General features: G+C 38.4%; 1 protein-coding gene across 3 annotated transcripts in view; it reads left to right on the forward strand.

Moving 5' to 3' along the window:
* Nucleotides 1–17,047: 17,047 nt before the first annotated feature.
* VANGL2 (VANGL planar cell polarity protein 2) overlaps nt 17,048–18,149 on the forward strand; it is a 42,803-nt gene continuing 41,701 nt past the window's right edge. The window contains exon 1 of one of the 3 annotated variants that reach the window (XM_069062900.1): nt 17,048–17,419. The gene's annotated coding sequence lies outside the window, so the exon portion shown is untranslated. Of the gene's footprint in view, nt 17,420–17,488; nt 17,809–18,149 lie in introns of those variants that run through there. The other 2 variants (XM_069062903.1, XM_069062899.1) reach the window with 2 other exon arrangements.

Below are 18,149 nucleotides of genomic sequence, written 5' to 3' on the forward strand. Positions count from 1 at the left end.
TGGACTTGCGGAGCAAGAGGAAGCGGAAGCCAATCTAGCGTTCCGGCGGTGGTGGCGACGGCGGCAGCAGCAGCAGAGGCAGCGGCAGCGCAAAGCCCTTTTTGACTTAGCCAGAATTTCTGCTAAGGACTCCTGCTGAGGACTGCCAGGGGCCGGAGCTGCTGGGAGCTCGCTTCCCGGACGCTGGGTGGTTGCTGTGAGTGGGGAGAGGAGGACCTTTGCCTGAGGTAGCCTGTTCTGTTTTAAAGGCTTGAAAATGTGGGTGCTTTCTACTTTATCTACCTGTGCCAATATCATAACTACTCTGATGGCTTTCACTTTCTGGTTTTGGGACTCAGTCTTTTGGTATCTTAATAAATTTTCTAGTTTATTTCCCCATATGGCAAGCATGACGTATTTTGTAATGGATAATTATATCAGCATATTTGTAATCTCCATAGGCATTGTGAATATGGTATTGCTGATACAAGGGATCAAGAAAAGCTTTGAGTAGGTAGTTGTACCTGAAATGAGACTTGAAGGAAGCCAGGGATGATAATAGTAGAGGTATGGTTGACATGTATTCCAGGCATGTGACAGTCTGAGGAAGAGCATGGAGAGAGAAGAGAGAATGTTGTTTCTAGCTAGTAAGACAATTTATCTGCAAAGTAAAGCATGTGAAGGAGTATAAATCGAAATGTCTAGAAAGGGAGTGCAAGCTAGATTGTGGAAGGCTTTAAATGCCAGGTTAAGAAGTTTGTTTTACCCTAGAAGCAACAGAGAGCCAACGAAGATTTTTGATGAGGGGAATCATGTGCTTTAGGAATATTAATTTAGCAGCTGCATGAGTGATGGACTGGAAAGGGAAAAAGACTGTCAACAAGGAAGCTTTTTCAATAGTTTAGATGAGAAGTGATAAATTCTCTCTGTATGTATTATGTAAAAGGAGACAAATATGAGAAATGTAGTGATGATTGAAGAGACAAAATTTAACAATTGATTGAATTTAGAGAATGAGGGTCAGGGAAGATTCAAGGTTTAGTCCAAAGTTCAGAAACTGGGGCAGTGGAAAGATGGTGGTGCTTTCAACAAAAAATAGGGAAATTTGGAAAAGGAATTAGGATGAAAGATAATAAGTTTTGCTTTTGACATGCTGAGTTTAGGTGACAATGGGAAATTCGTGTAGTCTCATTCACAAAATATATTAAGAATTGATTCAAATTTATAAGAACAAGAACAATTCTCCAATAAATAAATGGTACATGAACAGGCAGGTTTTTAAAGGAAGGAATGTAAGCTATCAACAGCTATATATAACTATTATCGAGATCACTAATAATGAGAGAAATGTAATTTAAAACAGCTCTTTGGTTTTACCTCATTGTAATCTGCTTGGCTAATATGACAAAAAAAGAGGAATTTACAAATGTTGGAGGTTCTCCAAGAAGATAGGTACATTAATGCATTATTGGTGGAACTGTGAATTGCTTCAGTCATTCTGAATAGTAGTTTGGAACTATTCCCCCAAAGTTACTAAACTATGTATATTCTTTGACCTAGCACTTTCAAGGTCTCTGTTAAAAACTTTGGAATTGATTGTGTGAGATGGAAGACACTGGCACAGGACCACCCAGCATGACATGCCCTGTTAAAGGAAGTGCTGTGTTCTATGAGTAAAGCAGAATTGAAGTAGCTCAAAAAAAATGGGAGATGTGCAAGATTAGAGAATCCACCCCAAATGTTCACATAGACTGACCTATGATAGAGCATTTCGAGCTTGTATTGGTTTGATCAGTTGCTGTCAGGCTCACCGTAACTTGAGTCTAGCATAATAATGTCATTTTGGTTCTCTTTGAGAATGAAGGACAACAGTCAACAACCAGTGGTAACATCGTAAGGCTTATGCCCCAAAGAGAAAAAAGAAAGAGGAAGAGGACTCATTACGTGCAAACATATTTGTAGTTGCTCTTTTTGTAGTGACAAAGACTTAAGGTGGAGGATGTTTCTCAATTGAGAAACAGTTAGACAAATTGTGGTATATAAATATAACGAGATATTGTGCTATAAGAAACGATAAAAAAGAATTTTTCAGATAAACCTGGAAAAATTTATGCTAACATAGAATGAGGTAGCAGTGCCAGAAGAACAATTTATAAAGTGAAAACAAAAATGCACTGATCAATGTAATAACCAACTATAATTCCAGAGTAACAAAGATAAAACATGCTGCTCATCTCTTGACAGAAAGATGATGGACTTAAGATACAGAAAAACACATTTGTACATGTGCATATACATATGTATGTATATATTATATATGATGTGACCCTCATGGGAATTTGTTTTGCTTAAATGTGTGTATTTCTTACAAAGACTTTCTTTTTATATTTTCTTTCTTTTTTTTTTTTTCATTTGGAAAGAAGATGTAAGAGAGGGAGAGGAACTAAGGATATAGTCTGCTTCCTCCCAAATGACAAAAGAACAGATGAAAAGACAGAAAGGACAGACAAACATCTTTGAAAATTACATTTGCAATTTGTTGTATTCCTTTTTAAATTTTTTGGTCTTTATTAATTTGTTAACTTTTAGTTTACAAGATTCATTTCCACAATTCCTTGAGTTTCAAATTTTCTTTCCTTCCCCCCACCCCCCCATTGTGGCATACAATCAAGTATAGTATCTGCAAATATTTTCACATTAGGCATTAGTCAGGTTATAAAGAAGGATTGTATCAGATGGAATGAACAATGGGAAAGAGGAAACAAAACCAAACAAGAAAAAGAGCAGATAATTTGATTCAGTCTGGGTTCAAACTCTGTTCTTTCTCTGAATGTAGACATCTCTCTCCATCATGAGTCTTTTGGGCTTGACTTATAACCCTGGACTTCTGAGAAGAGTCTAGTCTATCAAAGTTGGTCATCACACATACATTGTGTCTGTAATTGTGTACAAATTTCTCCTGGCTCTACTCTTCTCACGCAGCATCAGTTCTTATAAGCCTCTCCAGGTAAATATGAAGTCCATCTACTCCTTCGTTTCTCATAGCACAATAGTATTCCATAACATGCATATACCACAACTTGTTCAGCCATTCCCCAATTGATGGGCACCCCCTTAATTTCCAATTCTTTGCCAAATTTGTTGTATTCTTGAAAAGCAAACTTAACATAATAGTAATTTGAAGTTTTATGTATAATCCTCTCCCACTATATAAGGTTAATGGTAATGTTTATCTTGGTGTTCATTAAGTTCTATTTGTTTTTAAGATTAAAGATTAAACCAGAAAATTAGAGGATTGTCATGTAGCAATGAAGACCCAGTTGATATTAGAAAAAGTAGATCCATAGTGGAGCCAGTCAGTAAGATTATATCTTTTCCCAGTAAAATTCAGCAGTACATGAGTTAGAGTGAGATGGATATTGGGGGTAATTGAGAGTTGGGGTTTGGTAAGGCATAAGCAGCCATAAGAGAGGTAAGGGATTTAAGGATAGAGGTTAGTATATAGTTGAACTTATATATTATAATTATAGAGTCAAAATTGTAAAGGGAAGAAAGTAATTCTAGAGAAGGAATGATGAACCAGGAGAACAGAAATAGACAGATGGTTTGGAAGTTATAGGTTTAAAAGAGTGAGGACAAGAGGAAGATGAAAGTAAGGATTAGAGCTGATGACCAGAGAAGGATTTCGGAATCATCAGTTATAGGAATTATGAGAAATGGTAAAATTAAGACTATGGTTAGATTAAGCGGAGTGGAGATAAACAGAGAGAATTGAAGACATTGGGTAACTTGAATGCTAAGGTGTTTGAAGTGACAGTGAAATGATTATTGAATTCTATCATCATGATGTCAGGGGTTGGGATGGACAGATAGGCTGTGAAAAGTGTATAGAACTCTGAGAAATAAGAGCGATTGACTTGGAAGTCAGCAGAGGATGGCAGAAGATAAAAAGAGTGTGAGGTGAAGAGGTCTGTGGGGAAGGTAGGTTCAAGGGGAGCTAGTTAATAATGGGGTGGGAGGTCCTAAAGAGTTTAAGAGGATATGGACTATGCTGGGATGGAGCTCTGAAGGATTATTGTGAGAATGTAGGAAGAGGTAGGAGGGGGAAGGGATTTACTTTTCAGTCAATGGTGACTAAATCATAAGGACAAAGGTAGCAGAAGTTAGGAGTTTTCTTGAGTTGGTGAAGGGGAAGTTGATTAGGGATCTCCATGGTCCCATTATGTTGAGAATAGGTAGTGGTGTTAGTGTCCATGGCTGGTCACTTCAAACCTAGGGAGGACATAGGTGGTGGGAGTAGTCATAAGGGATTTTTATCCCCCAAGCTGGGTCAATAATAACTGGTACTCAGTCTCAATCTGGACTGATGCTTTGTGCCAGCTATATAACTTTACCTAAAATACACCCAGAAGATACTTTCCAAGTGGGGTGAGTGTTCTGATTCCAATCCCTGGGTCTCCAAAAGCCAGTCCTTCCAGTACCTTGGGTAAACAGAGAATCAGTATTGTTTTCAGTACCTTAGATGGATATGAATCTCCATTGTAAGCCCATTAGTATTTCTGGTACTCTGAACTCTAGGACCTCAGATGTATAAGAATCTCCTTGAGGCAAATTCTCTCCTTCCTTAGTTCCTGCACATTTCCACTTAGATGCTCAAATGTCACTTCCCATTCAACCTGTTGAAAACTGTGTCTAATATCTATCCCTCTCAACCTGCTTTTCCTTCTATGTCCCAGTTTGTGTCTATGGTAGTACCATTCACCCATTCTCCCATGTTTGTGACTTTGGAACAAAGCTCCATTTTTTTTTTTTTGCCTAGGTATACCTTCTCAAAATGTAACTGACCAGGGAAAACAGATTGAAAGGGTCCAGAAATCATCTTTTAGTTAGGGAAGAGGAGAGAAGATGCAGAGATTATGGGGCAGTGATCTTGGTGGGTAGATACTCTAGCTCACAGTAAGGTTGTTGATAAAGGGCTTAGAAATCTGGCAGCCTCTTATTCTAGCTAATTATTTTTATTAATAGGGTCACTAGAATAATATTGATTTTTTTTTTAAAGATGGGCCTTTGTTTCAAAGAGAAACTTGAGGTCATTAAGAGAACAGTACCAATTCCCCAGAGCAGTGTAGCCTTCCTTTCAATTTAATTCTATACCCAGTTCCTTGTCTATCTATAGGGCCTAAGATAGACCAGCTTTATTTAACTGCTCTCAATCTTGTCGTCTGTGTTACTACCATTTACCTATTCTTCCAAGTTTATAGCTTTAGAACAGAGCCTTGACCAACATATCAGAACATATCAAACAATAAACATTCTTTGTTTTGTATTTTGTAGGCACTTGATAAAGTTTGACTTAAAATTGAATATTCCTTTCAAGAACTTTACACAATAACAACAATAATAAAGAAATTAAAGGTGAGAGTTATAAAATTTCATTTTAGAAAACTATTGAATGAATAAATAAAACTAGAAACTGGTTTTGGAAAAAAACTAATAAAATAAACTATTGGTTAATGTGATTTTCAAAAGAGAGAGAAGAAAACCAAATCACCACCATCAAAAAAATGAAAAGTGAATACACCACTAATGAAGATGAAATTAAAGCAATTATTAGTGGTTATTTTGGCCAATTATATCCCAATAAATTTAACAATTTAACGAAGATAGAAGAATACTTACAAAAATATAAACTGCCCACACCAGCAAAAGAGGAAATAGAATATCTAAATAAACTTATTTTGGAAAAAGAAATTAAACAGGCCAAAAATGAGCTTCCTAAGAAAAAAGCATCAGAATCAGATGGATTTGCAAATGAATTCTACCAAACATTTGAAGATCAATTAATTCCAATATTAAATAAATTATTTAGAATAGTAGGCAAAGAAGGAGTCCTACCAAACTCTTTTTATGGAATAAATATTGTACTGATACCTAAACCAGAAAGAGCAGAAACATAAAGAAAATTATAGACCAATTTTCCTAATGAATATTGATGCAAAAATCCTAAATAAAATATTAGGTAGGAGACTACAGCAATACATAAAGATTACACATTATTACCAAATGGGATTTATACCAGGAATGCAGGACTGGTTCAATATAAGGAAAATTATTGACCTAATTGATTCTATAAATAACAAAAGCACAAAAATCATATGATTATATCAATAGATGTAGAAAGCTTTTGACAAAATGCAACACTCATTAAAAACATTGAAAAGTATAGGTATAAATGGATTTTTCCTTAAAATGATAAGAAGCATCTACCCAGAACCATCAACAAGCATTATCTATAACAGGAATAAGCTAGAAGTCTTCTCAATAAGATCAGTAGTGAAATAAAGATGTCTGTTATCACCAATATCATTCATTATTGTATTAGAAATACTAGCAATAGCAATAAGAGAAGAAAAAGTCATTAGAATGGACAATGAGGAAAGAAAACTTACTCTTTTTGCAAAGGATAGAATGATATACTTGGAAAATCCTAGTGATTCAACTAAAAAATTAGTTGAAACAATGAATAATTTCAGCAAAGTGGCAGGATGTAAAATAAATCCACATAAATCATCAGCATTTCTATATGTCACCAACAATGTCCAGCAAGAAGAGATAGTAAGAGAGATTTCATTTAAAATAACTATAGACAATATAAAATACCTGGGAGTATAACTGTCAAGACAAACCTAGGAGCTATATGAATATAATTATAAAGCATTTTTTGTACAAATAAAGTTAAATTTAAATAATTGAAGAAATATTAATCATTCATGAGTGGGCAGTCAATATAATAAAAATGACAAATCTAGCTAAATTAATCTATGTATTCAGTGCCATCCCAACTAAATGACCAAAAATTATTTTATTGAGCAAAACAAGACAAAACAAAACCAAAAACCAAAATTCATTTGGAAGAATAAAAAGGTCAAGAACATCAAAGGAATTCATGAAAAAAATGTAAAGGAAGGAGGTACCATGACCAGACCTTAAACTGTATTATAAGGTGATAATTATCAAGACTATTTGGTGCTGGCTAAGAAAGAAAATGGTGGATAAGTAGAATGGAGTGAGTATATAATACACAGTAGTAAATGCTTATAGTAACCTTGAGCTTGATAAATGTAAAGATTTCAGCTTTGGGGATAAGAACTCACTATTTGGTAAAAATTACTGGGAAAACTGAAAGTAGTCTAGCATAAACTAGGTATAGAACAAAATCATACACCATTTACCAAGATAAAGTCAAAATGGATACATGACCTTGACATAAAGGGAGGTTATCTTAAGCAAATTAGAAAAGCATGGAGCATATTACCTATCAAACTTACAGATAGGAGAAGAATTTATGAATAAACAATGGATAGAAAGCATTGTGGTATACAAAATGAATAATTTTGATTACATTAAAATAAAAAGGTTTTGTATAAATAAAACCAATGTAGCCAAAATTAGAAGGAAAGTAGAAAATTGGGAAAGATTTTTATAGACACCTTTTTGAATAAAGGTCTCATATCTAAAATTTACAGAGAACTGAGTCAAATGTATAAGAATATGTGTCATTCCCCAATTGGTAAATAGTCCAAGAATATGAAGAGGCAGTTTTTGGAAGAAAAAACCAAAGTTATATATAGTCATATGAGAAAATAATTATTGATTAGAGAAATGAACATTAAAAAAAACTTTGAAGTACCATCTCAAACCTGTCAGATTGTCTAAAATGATAGAAGGGTAAAATTATAAATGTTGGAAGGTATGTGGAAAAATTGGGATACCAATTCACTATTGGTGGAACTGTGAATTGAGTCAACCATTTTTGGAGAACAATCTGAAATTATGCCCAAAGAGTTATAAAACTGTGGATACCCTTTGACCCAGCAATACCACTATTAGGTCTGTTTCCCAGGGTAATCAGGGAAAAAGGAAAAGAACCTGTATGTTCTAAAATATTTATTGCAGCTCTTTTTGTGGTGACAAAGAACTGGAAATTGAGGGGAAGTCCACCAGCTGGGGAATGGCTGAACAAATTGTGGTATATGGTTGTGATGGAATACTACTGTGCTGTGAAAAATAATGAGCAGGTTGATTTTAGAAAAACATGGAAAGTCTTGTATGAAATAATGCAGAGTGAAACAAGTAGAACCAAGAAAATTTTGTATATAGTAATAGCAATATTGTTCAAAGAATGACTAAAATATTCTGAGTAATATGAACATTCAAATCAACTACAAAGGACTTATGAAAGAAAATGCTATCCACCTCCAGAGAAAAAATTGATATATGGAAGTATGTATTATATGGTTCCACATATTATATCTATATCAAATGTTGACCTTTTTTTTTGCCTTTTTTTGGGGGAGGGCAATTGGGGTTAAGTGACTTGCCCGAGGTCACACGGCTAGTTTTGTGTTAAGTGTCTTAGGCAGGATTTGAACTCAGGTCCTCCTGCCTTTAGGTCCAGTGCTTTATTCACTGCACCACCTAGCTGCCCCAAATGTTGACCTTCTTTAATGTGGGTTTGGGAGGGAGGAGACAACTTCAAACTCAAAATGTAACAAAAAAATTGATAAAATACACATTAAAAATTTAAAAAAGAATGATAGCTAGCAGTTATATAACATTTTAAGGTTTGCAAAGTGCTGTACAAATATTATCTCATTTTAGTCTCACAATAGCCCTGGAAGATAGTTGCTATTATTATTATTCCCATTTTACAGATGAGAAAACTGAAGCAGACAGAAATTAAGTGACTTGTTTGTAAGAAACATCTTAGATTAGATTTGAGTTCTGACTTCCTGGTCCAGTTCTCTATCTACTACCCTACCTAGTTGCCTTTAAGAATATAACATAATATAGCATGTTATGCTATGACACAATATATCAAATATGATACAATATAATAATGTAACTTGATTGCCCCTCAATATTTTTGTATTTATCTTTGCAAGGATATTGTAGAAAAATATACTAAGGTTTATACCTTAATATTCTTTAATTATATGTGGTGTAATTCATTTTATACTTTTTATACTATACTTATATATAGATATACACAGATGGTTGAATGAATGAATGAATGATGTCTCTCTTCTAAAATGAAATAGGATTTCTTTCCCAAATGGACAAACTGAACCTTTTCCCTCTACTCCCACACAAACTTATTAATAATGCCATTGGTCAAGTGGCATTTCAAATAATTTAATCACTTAAACATAACTATCATAGAAACTTTAACAATGTTATGGCAACTAGTGGACGTGGAATCAGGAAGATTTGAGTTTAATCCTGTCTCAATGAACTTACTAACAACGTGATTCTGGGAAAGTGCCTTAACTTTTTTCAGCCTCAGTTTTCTCATCTGTAAAATGGAGATAATAATAGCACTTACCTACCAGGATTGTTATGAGCATCAAATGAGATAATATTTGGAAAGTGCTTTGTAAGCTTTAAAGCATTATATAAATGTTAGCTATATTGAGCACCACACATTAAGAAGAGGGAAGGATACACTGACAGAAACATCTGGTGGAAACTTATGTCGTTTTAAAATGTAGAAAGTAATTATTGAAATTGGGATGATTAAACTAGATGAATATTGAATAAGGGCCTGCCTTGGGTGTCATGGAGTCTGAGGAGGGCTCCTGTTTCTGTGCCCTAATTTCTCTGTAGGGAGAGTAGAACCTCACATTATTTGTAGGGGGAACTCTGCAGCTTGCTTTCTTTGGGCTTGAAATAATACTCACAGCTACTTGTTGCCATTGTTCCTGGGCCCTGTCACAGCTATGCTGCTTGCAGTGAGTCCTCAATAGGTGACCTTCTAATAAGTTCACCCAATGTCATTTGCAAAGTGTTACTAAGTGGTGGGATTAAAGAACCTTTTCCCTTTTCTACTAATTTTCTGCTTCACAGTTTTGAGGCTGCCAAATCTAGCTTGGAGGCAAGCAAGGGTAATTTTAGAGACTGGGGAATTTGCCAGTTGCAAAGAGAAGAGTAGCAGAAGTAGTGTTACAATAAAAAAAAAGTATAGTATTTGAATCCTATCATAGGGAGGCAGTGTGTTACAGTGGAAAGAAGGCTCTATTTGGAAGCAGGCATATAGTAGTTGCTTAATAAATGTTTATTGACTGACTGAATCCCAGCGTTCTACTTACTACCTATGTGACCTTGGGTAAGTCACTCAACCTTTTGGACTTCAGTTTTTTCACCTACTATTGGGGGAGTTTGAGGGAATGATCCTATAAGTGCTCTGAGTGCCCTCTAAATTTTAGTACTGGTGGCAAAGACCCCAAGACTCTACTCCTGTAATAGCCCTGCTTTGGGATTATCTTTCCAGCAGAATGTAAGGCCCTTGCAGGAAGGGACCTTACTTTTTATTTTTGTTTCTATATCCTCAGTACTTAACACTGTGCCTTGCAAATTGTGTATACTTAATAACGTTGATTTAATTAAGTTAAATCTTTGACTCATCTCATTTCCATCTTTTTTATGTCTCATATACAATCATTTACCAAGTCATTGATTTTGCCTCCATGATACATCTTTTTTCCCCCTGTCATATCTCTGGCATCCTTCACTCTCTCTGCCTATTGCTCCTGCTCTCACAGAGCCCTTTGTCACTAGTTAGCTGCATAGATTTTCCTGCTCCACTTCTCCCACTACAACCCCTTTTTCCAAACATTGCCAGAATTCCTCTTTCCATATAAAACCCCTCTGTCCAAAACCCTTCAGTGTTCCCCTCTTGTGGACCCAGTGAAATTCAATTTCTTTTACTTGGTGTGCAAGTTTTTCTACAATATGATACCTTTCCACCTTTATTTCAAATTAGACTATTCACCATTCTCCAAACACACCCTAAGCATTCTAACTTTGTGTCTTACTATGGGAAAAGTACTGGATTTGGATTTAAAGGACCTGGGTTTGAAGTTCATCTTTATTACCTGTATGTCCTTGGGCTAGTCCCTTATAAAATGAATGGGATGGACTAGATGCCCTTTAAGATCTCTCCTGGTCTCTAAACTATGATTTTATAATCCTTTCCCCATAGTTTCCTATGCCTGAAATGTTTTCCTTCTATTCATCACTTGAATTTTCTATCTCTCCTTTAAAGGTTGGCTTAAACATTACCTCCTTCACGAAGCCTTCCTTGATCTATTTGTTCCATACTCACTTTTCCCCTTAGATCTCATATAAACGCTATATGACTACATTTTAGGTCTCTATAGGCTTAGTTTTCTCCAATTAAAAAAAAAAGCTTTCTTTTAACCCTTTAATCTTATTGAGCTATCATTCTCTTTCACCATTAACCTTCTCGAGATGAATGTGTGTAATATGCAGCAGTCTCCTCAGATTAGAGCAGGTGCTGTGGAAGCCTTGAGGAGAGATAGGTTAGCTTCTATGGAGATTGGAATTAGGAAGGAATAGAATATTTACCTTGCTGTGGTGAGGGCCCATCTGATAACATAAATTTGTAGTGGATTTAGTCAGTATAATTTCATAATTTCTTTCAGCTCCATTTAATAGCTCATGAATAGGAGGAAAAGAGGTAAATGGTGGGAGTAATTTAGAGTTTGGGTTTGGCAAGTAGTAATTGGTAATAGGCAAGGGATTAAGTAGCATAGGATAGTATAGAGTTGAGTTGATTCACAAAGGGGTTGAGATAGGGGAGAGAAGAGAGTGTAGGTAGTGCAAGAGTAATGGCCTGAAAAAAACCTGAGGGGTGGAGTGTTTGGAGGTCACAGTGAAGATGAAGAGCAATGTTAGGGCTTTGTAAGGCATAGGGAAAGATGCAATGATCAAAGATTATTATCAGATAAATACTTTTGGACATGGAAATGGAATATGTGTATGATGGCAAAATTAAAGGCAGGACAATCTCTGTGAGTGGCTGAGGTAGAGTGGAGTTGGTCATGAGAACCGATTAGATTGAGGAAATGAGAAGTTAAAGGTGTGTGAGGGAGCATCAATATGTAAACTGAAGTCTAGGGGCCAGAGTTGTAGAGGAAATAAAGCCAGGAACTCATTGAAGAGGGAAGGAGAATGTTGTGGGTGATGAAGGGCCAATAGGTACTCTCCCACCATCTCTCTACTAATATTAGGTATCAATTCCATAATATCTGGTTTTTGTTCTCTTTTTTCCTCCCAATCCAAAGATCAGTCTTCTTGGTACAGAAAACAAAAACAATATAAAAGGTAACCACCCCAAGCAGCAATGGTTCTATTCCTTCTTTGATATTCCTTTTCCCCCAACACAACTGAAAACAAAACAGAAGACTTTTTCTCATTCTTAGCCATTATTTTTTCCCCTCAGGAAACTATTCTTCCTTCTGATTTCAATATTTTTGTCTATTGTTCCACCATTTATAGGTTCTTCCATGTTTACACCTTTAGCATTATCTGATTATTGGTCAGTCAATTAACAAATATTTATTAAGTGCTTATTACATTCTAGGCATTTGTTTTGCACTGGGGGTACAAAAAAAGACTAACTTCAATCCCTGCCCTCAAAGAGCTCTCAGTATAATGGGGGAGGCAACATGAAAACAGGTATGTATAAACAAGACACGTTACAATCTTCAACATTTTTCTTTTTTGGGATATTACAATATTTTGAGACTTTTTATAAACTGATGAAGAATGAAATGAATAGAACCAATATGATAATTTATACAATAACAATAACACTGTAAAAAACAACTTTGAAAGTCATAAAAAGTATGATCAATACAATGACCATTCATGAATCCAAAGTACTGGCAATGAAAAATGAGATAGAAGTGCTAGATTTAGGGAGCAGATCAAATATATATATATATATATATATATATATGATGTATATATGTGTATGTGTATATATAATATACATATATAGGAGATATGTGTGTGTATATACAATGAGGGAATTTGTTTTGTTTAATCATATTTGCTACAAGTAACTTTTTTCCTTAAAAAATAAGATGCAAACAATAGATTTCTATTAATTTTTTTTTTAAATAAAGAGCTGGGCCATGCTAATAATGTGAAATGTTACATGCACTGTCAGGCAGGATCATTGTATTATTACTTTTACTCAGTTGTTTTACTTTATTACAAGAGAGTTCTTATGAAATAGGACTATTCAGTAAATATTTATAATGTAAAAACAAACATTAATGGGGCCATGGGATGGGGTGGGGGTTGGGAAAAGCTTCTTGTAGAAGGTGTGATTTTAGGTGAGACTTGAAGAAATCCAGGGCAGCCAGAAAGTAAAGATGAGAAGGGAGGCCTTTGCTTGGATGGGAAACACCCAGTGAAAAAGAGAATGAATGTATATGTATATATACACATCCATCCATCCACATACAAAATATATATATGTACATGCATGTATGTGTATATATATATGCACACATATGTATTGGATATATAGGTATATATCTGGATATAAATGGTATCCAGGTCAAGATATGCAAGAGATAGTTGGTAATAAAAGACTGGAGGCCAGGAGAGATGTTAGGACTGGATAAATAGATCTGGTAATTTTTATGCATGCAGATGATAATTGAATCCATGGGAGCTGATAAGAGATCACAACATAGGGCAGTAGAGAGGGGGAAGAAAAGAGTGCCCAGATGTGAACCTTGGTGGATATCAACCATGTGTGAGTAGAGATCCACCAATGCTACTGAAACCTAAAGAGAAAAGACTATAAATAAGAGGATGAAAGAAAGGATATATTTTTCTTAGTTCTCACCCTGTTAGCCTAAGAAGAGGGGAAAGAGCTGTAGGTGTTAGGAGTAGCAATTAGAAGTGACAACAAGCAAACCTTCTAGGGAAAACAGTCGTTTGCATTTTAGTGCTATAACTCTTGATGATATGATAGCCCTACTGTGTATTTTTTTCTTTTTGGAGGGCAGCTGGGGTTAAGTGACTTGCCCAAGGTCACAGGGCTAGTTTTTGTGTTAAGCATCTGAGGCTGGATCCCAGGTCCTCCTGACTCCAGGTCCAGTGCTCTATTCACTGCCACCTAGCCGCCTCTCCTACTGTGTATTAGAGATAGGGAGGCATTGGTCTTGGATTTAGAGGACCTGGGTTCAAATTTTACATCTTATCCTTACATTATCTTTGTAGTATAATAGTAGGATAACATAGTAATCATAATCATTCTTATCCCGCCCCCCCACCCACCCATTTCAACACTCCTTTATATGTTGTATTCCCTCAGAATGCTAACTCCTTGATGGCAGAAAGTGCTTGCTTGCTTGTATGTGTGTTAGCACCTAGCACAGTACCTAGTCTGGAGTAAGTTCTTAATACATGCTTTGTCTATGGGGCTATTTATCTATCTATCTAGTGTCCCTGCCTCACTGACTAAAGTGGATTCCACACAGCTATCAGTTGCCTCCTGCCAAAAGTCTTCTAGGAAGGGGAGAGTTCAGTGAGAAATACATTTAACGAATCTAGAGGCCAGAGATTTGACTCCTGTTATAACAAATGATTCACTGAAAAGTATAACTAAGCGCATTCCTTGTATTTATGTATGGTACTAAAGATTTTCCAAACTCTTCAGGAATTGCCTGGGTCTGGTGGTGACCCTAATCTTTGGTGAACTTTTAAACTTTGTATTGTGGGTCCCTCTCTCTAATTCTCTCTACCAGGAGTTTGGAACAAATAGTCCATTCATTTCTTCCATACCATCTCTCTTCTCCAGACCTTTGTAGAGCCTCAGTGACCCTCTAGGATCTAGGATCAAATATAAACTCCTCTGTTTGACATTTAAGGACCTTCACAACTTGTCGCTTAAGCTCCTTCCCAGTTCCATTGCATATTTCTTTCCCTTCCATACTCTGGGGTTCTGTCAAACTTGTCTTCTCCGTCTGTGCTCCTTACACACCTATCTCCTATCGCATACCTTTGTGTTTGCCTCCCCCATGCAAGGGATGTACCTTCTCCTCATCTCTGCCTCATAGAATCCCTCTTTTTCTTCAAGATACAGTGCAAGCATCATCTTCTGCCTGAAACCTTTTCTGATCCCCTCTCCAACTGCCAGTGCCCTACTTTTATAACTACCTCCTATTTAGCTCCCTTGTGTTTATTTTCTTAATATTTATTTCCTATATGCACTTTCAGTAAAATTTTGTATACAAAATTTTGTTGTATATGTATATATGTGCATGTGTGTGTACCTGTGTATGTGTGTATACTTATTATCTCCCCTTTAGAATGTAAGGTCCTTAAGAAGACAGACTTTCATTCTCGATTTGTGTCAATATCACCTAGTGCTATGTTTGGCATATAGTAGACATTTAGCAAATACTGTTGATTGGGTGATTAACTTCAATCTACTTTTCCAGACATATTGCTCATTATTCCCTAGCCAAAACAACCTTCTTGCTGTACCTCAAATAAGATGCTCAGTCCTCTGCTTCCTTGCCATTATACTGACTGATCCCCATACTTAAAATACTTTTTAGACTCACTTCCCTTCTTAGATTTCCTAGTGGCCTTCAAGGCTCAGATAAAGTCCAACTTTTTGAGCCCATTCCTGATTCTCCAAAGTCATTAGTGAATCTTCCATTACTAATTTTTTAACCTATTTTGTGCATAACATACATATGAAAATACACATGTATATATATATATATATGTATACATGCATATATATGTATATGTATATATATGTATGCAAAGTTATCTCCTCTGGCTAGACTGTAAGCTCCTTGAGTGCAAGAGCTTTCTCTCTTGTCTTTTTATCTGCTTGGCACACAGTACCGTGTTTCCCCGATAATAAGACCTATCCCGAAAATAAGCCCTCCCCTTACTGTGCAAGATTCCTCTAAAATAAGCCCTCCCCCAAAAATAAGCCCTATTGAGATTGCTACTGTAGTGAAGGTGATCCCCTGCGCTACACGCTACATTACGGTACCCTCTGTATGCACCGTCTCCTCCCCCCTCCCACGCTGCGCTCCAAGCTGCATCCAATCAGAGCTGCAGCAGTGAGCGCGTCATCCTGTTCTTCCCCAGTGATTTGCTTATTGAATAAAGGTATATTTTTTTGTTCACATTTACCTGTTTATTAAAATTGCTGTCAATGTTCATTAAAATAAGCCCTCCCCTGAAAATAAGCCCTCTGGTGTTTTTCTGTCCAAACAATTAATAAGACAGTGTCTTATTATCGGGGAAACACGGTAGGAGTTTAATAAATGCTTTTTAATTGATTGTCCCCCATACCTAAAACATTACTTTACTGTTACTTCTGCCTGACAGAATCTCTAGCCTTCTTTAAAGCTCAGCTTACATGCCATTTCCTACAGGAAGCTTAGAATTTAGGGCATCCTCTTCACAGAAATTTCTTTTGTTTTTAGTTTTCTGTGGACACATCAATTTCCCTCAGTAAGTTACTTGAGGGGAGACACTTTGTATCTTTGGAGTTTAGCACAGCATCTGATACAAGGTAGCTGCTCGGTAATGCTTGTTGAATTCATTCATTCAATAGATAACTCCTCAAGCAGTTACTGAGTGGAGGATACTGTACCCAGTCATGGAGGAGAGAAGATCTGTGATTTCCTAGCCATAGAATTCCCTTTAATAACTTGATTTACATTCTTCTCTGAGAGTTGCTTAGACAGCTAGGAGGTTAAATGACTTGCCCAGGGTCACACAGTCAGTATCTGTCAAAGACCAGACAGGAAACTAGAAAGACCTCTATCCACTACACCAGGCTTCAGGGAAGATAGAAAAATAAACTGAGAAAATAAAAACTCCCCCCCCCCCATCCTTCCCCTCCCCCATCTCAACCAGATATGTCCCAGTTCCTTCCCCTCCCCTGCTTCCCCAGGGCGGTTTTCCCTTTGTAATTAATCCTGAAACTCAAACCTAAGGGGAGAAAAAAGTGCTAATGAGGGAGCATCCCCCTACTGCCCGGGCGGGCTCTGCATGAATGCAGAGTAATTAATTTTTTGGGGTAGAGGGCAATCCCTGCACGTATGGGGAAGGGGGGAGCTCTTCCTATTGATCCCAGCCGCAGACTTCCCTCTCTTCCCCTAGCCACTGGGGGGTGGTGTATTGGTGTGAGAGTATTCCTGGTTTCCCAGATCCTTAGCTTTTTAAAAGAGCTATGGGGCAAAGACAGGGGAGCGTCCTCAGCATCATCAGGGTTTGGGAGCTGCGTCTCGGACAAGGCGGGAAGATATCCCCATCTCCAGCCCCTGGAGAGGCTGCCGGCTAGGCTGGGCGGGGGCCCGGGAATTCTCGTCCTTCCCTCTCACGGTTCCAGGACTGGGGTCGCGCACCCTCCACGACTAGTTTCCAAGAACCCGAGGGCCTTGGAGAGCTAGGAGTAGAGGGGGCAGGGGGAGGGGAGGGGTGAGTAGCTCGGCTGGTCGGGGAACTGCGGCTCCGCAGACAATGGACGAGGCGGCGGGAGGGGCGGTGGCAGTCGGAACAGCCCGGGAGGAGGTGCTGGCGAGTGAGCTCTCCCCCCGCTCCCCTCCCGTCTCCCCTCCCTCTTCTCCCTCTTCCCCCCTCCCCCTGTGTTCAGCCGGCTCCTGATCTGATTCCTGATCCCTGATTCCCTGATCCCCGATCCCGCCATGGGAGCCTGAAGAACCCCTCCTCCCCCCTCGACCCCCGCCCCCCCGGGGCCCAGAGGGGGAAGAGGTTGCGGTCTGGGATAGAACTAGGGGGTGACCAGGACCAAGAGCCCCCCGCGACCCCCCTCCCTCGCCCGCCCCCTCGCCAGCGCTGCCCGGGAGCGCGGAGTTCGCTCCGAGCGACCTGGAGCGCTGCGCTGCCATACAAAGGCTCCGGCTGGGCCGGGGCGGAACTGAGCGAACCGGGGCAGCTCGGGAGCGGCGGGTGAGTGCTGAGGCCGCGGGGGGCGCGGGCAAAGTTTGCAAAAAAAAAAAAGAAAAGAAAAGAAAAGAAAAAGAGCAAGGCGCCGCGCCGGACCGAGGGAGGGGTGTCCCGGGCTGGGGAAGGGGGGCTTGGGTTTCGGGGGGGGGGGGTAAAGGGGTCCCCCGCCTCTGGCCCGCCCCTCCACCCTGCAGGGCCCCCCTAGTCTGGGAGGGGAAGGGGCGCACGGGGGGGCGGGGCTCGGGCCTGGCAAGCCGGGGACTTTCCTGGGCCTGGGGCCGGGGCGGGGGCCTGAGAGGTCCCCGAGGGAGCGGGTTTCAGCCCCGGACCTGGAGTCCGGAGCG

Source organism: Petaurus breviceps, unplaced genomic scaffold (genome assembly GCF_028583685.1).
Source record: "Petaurus breviceps papuanus isolate PSGF00001 unplaced genomic scaffold, PetGlider_PUasm1.0 90510, whole genome shotgun sequence".
NCBI classification, from domain to species: domain Eukaryota; kingdom Metazoa; phylum Chordata; class Mammalia; order Diprotodontia; family Petauridae; genus Petaurus; species Petaurus breviceps.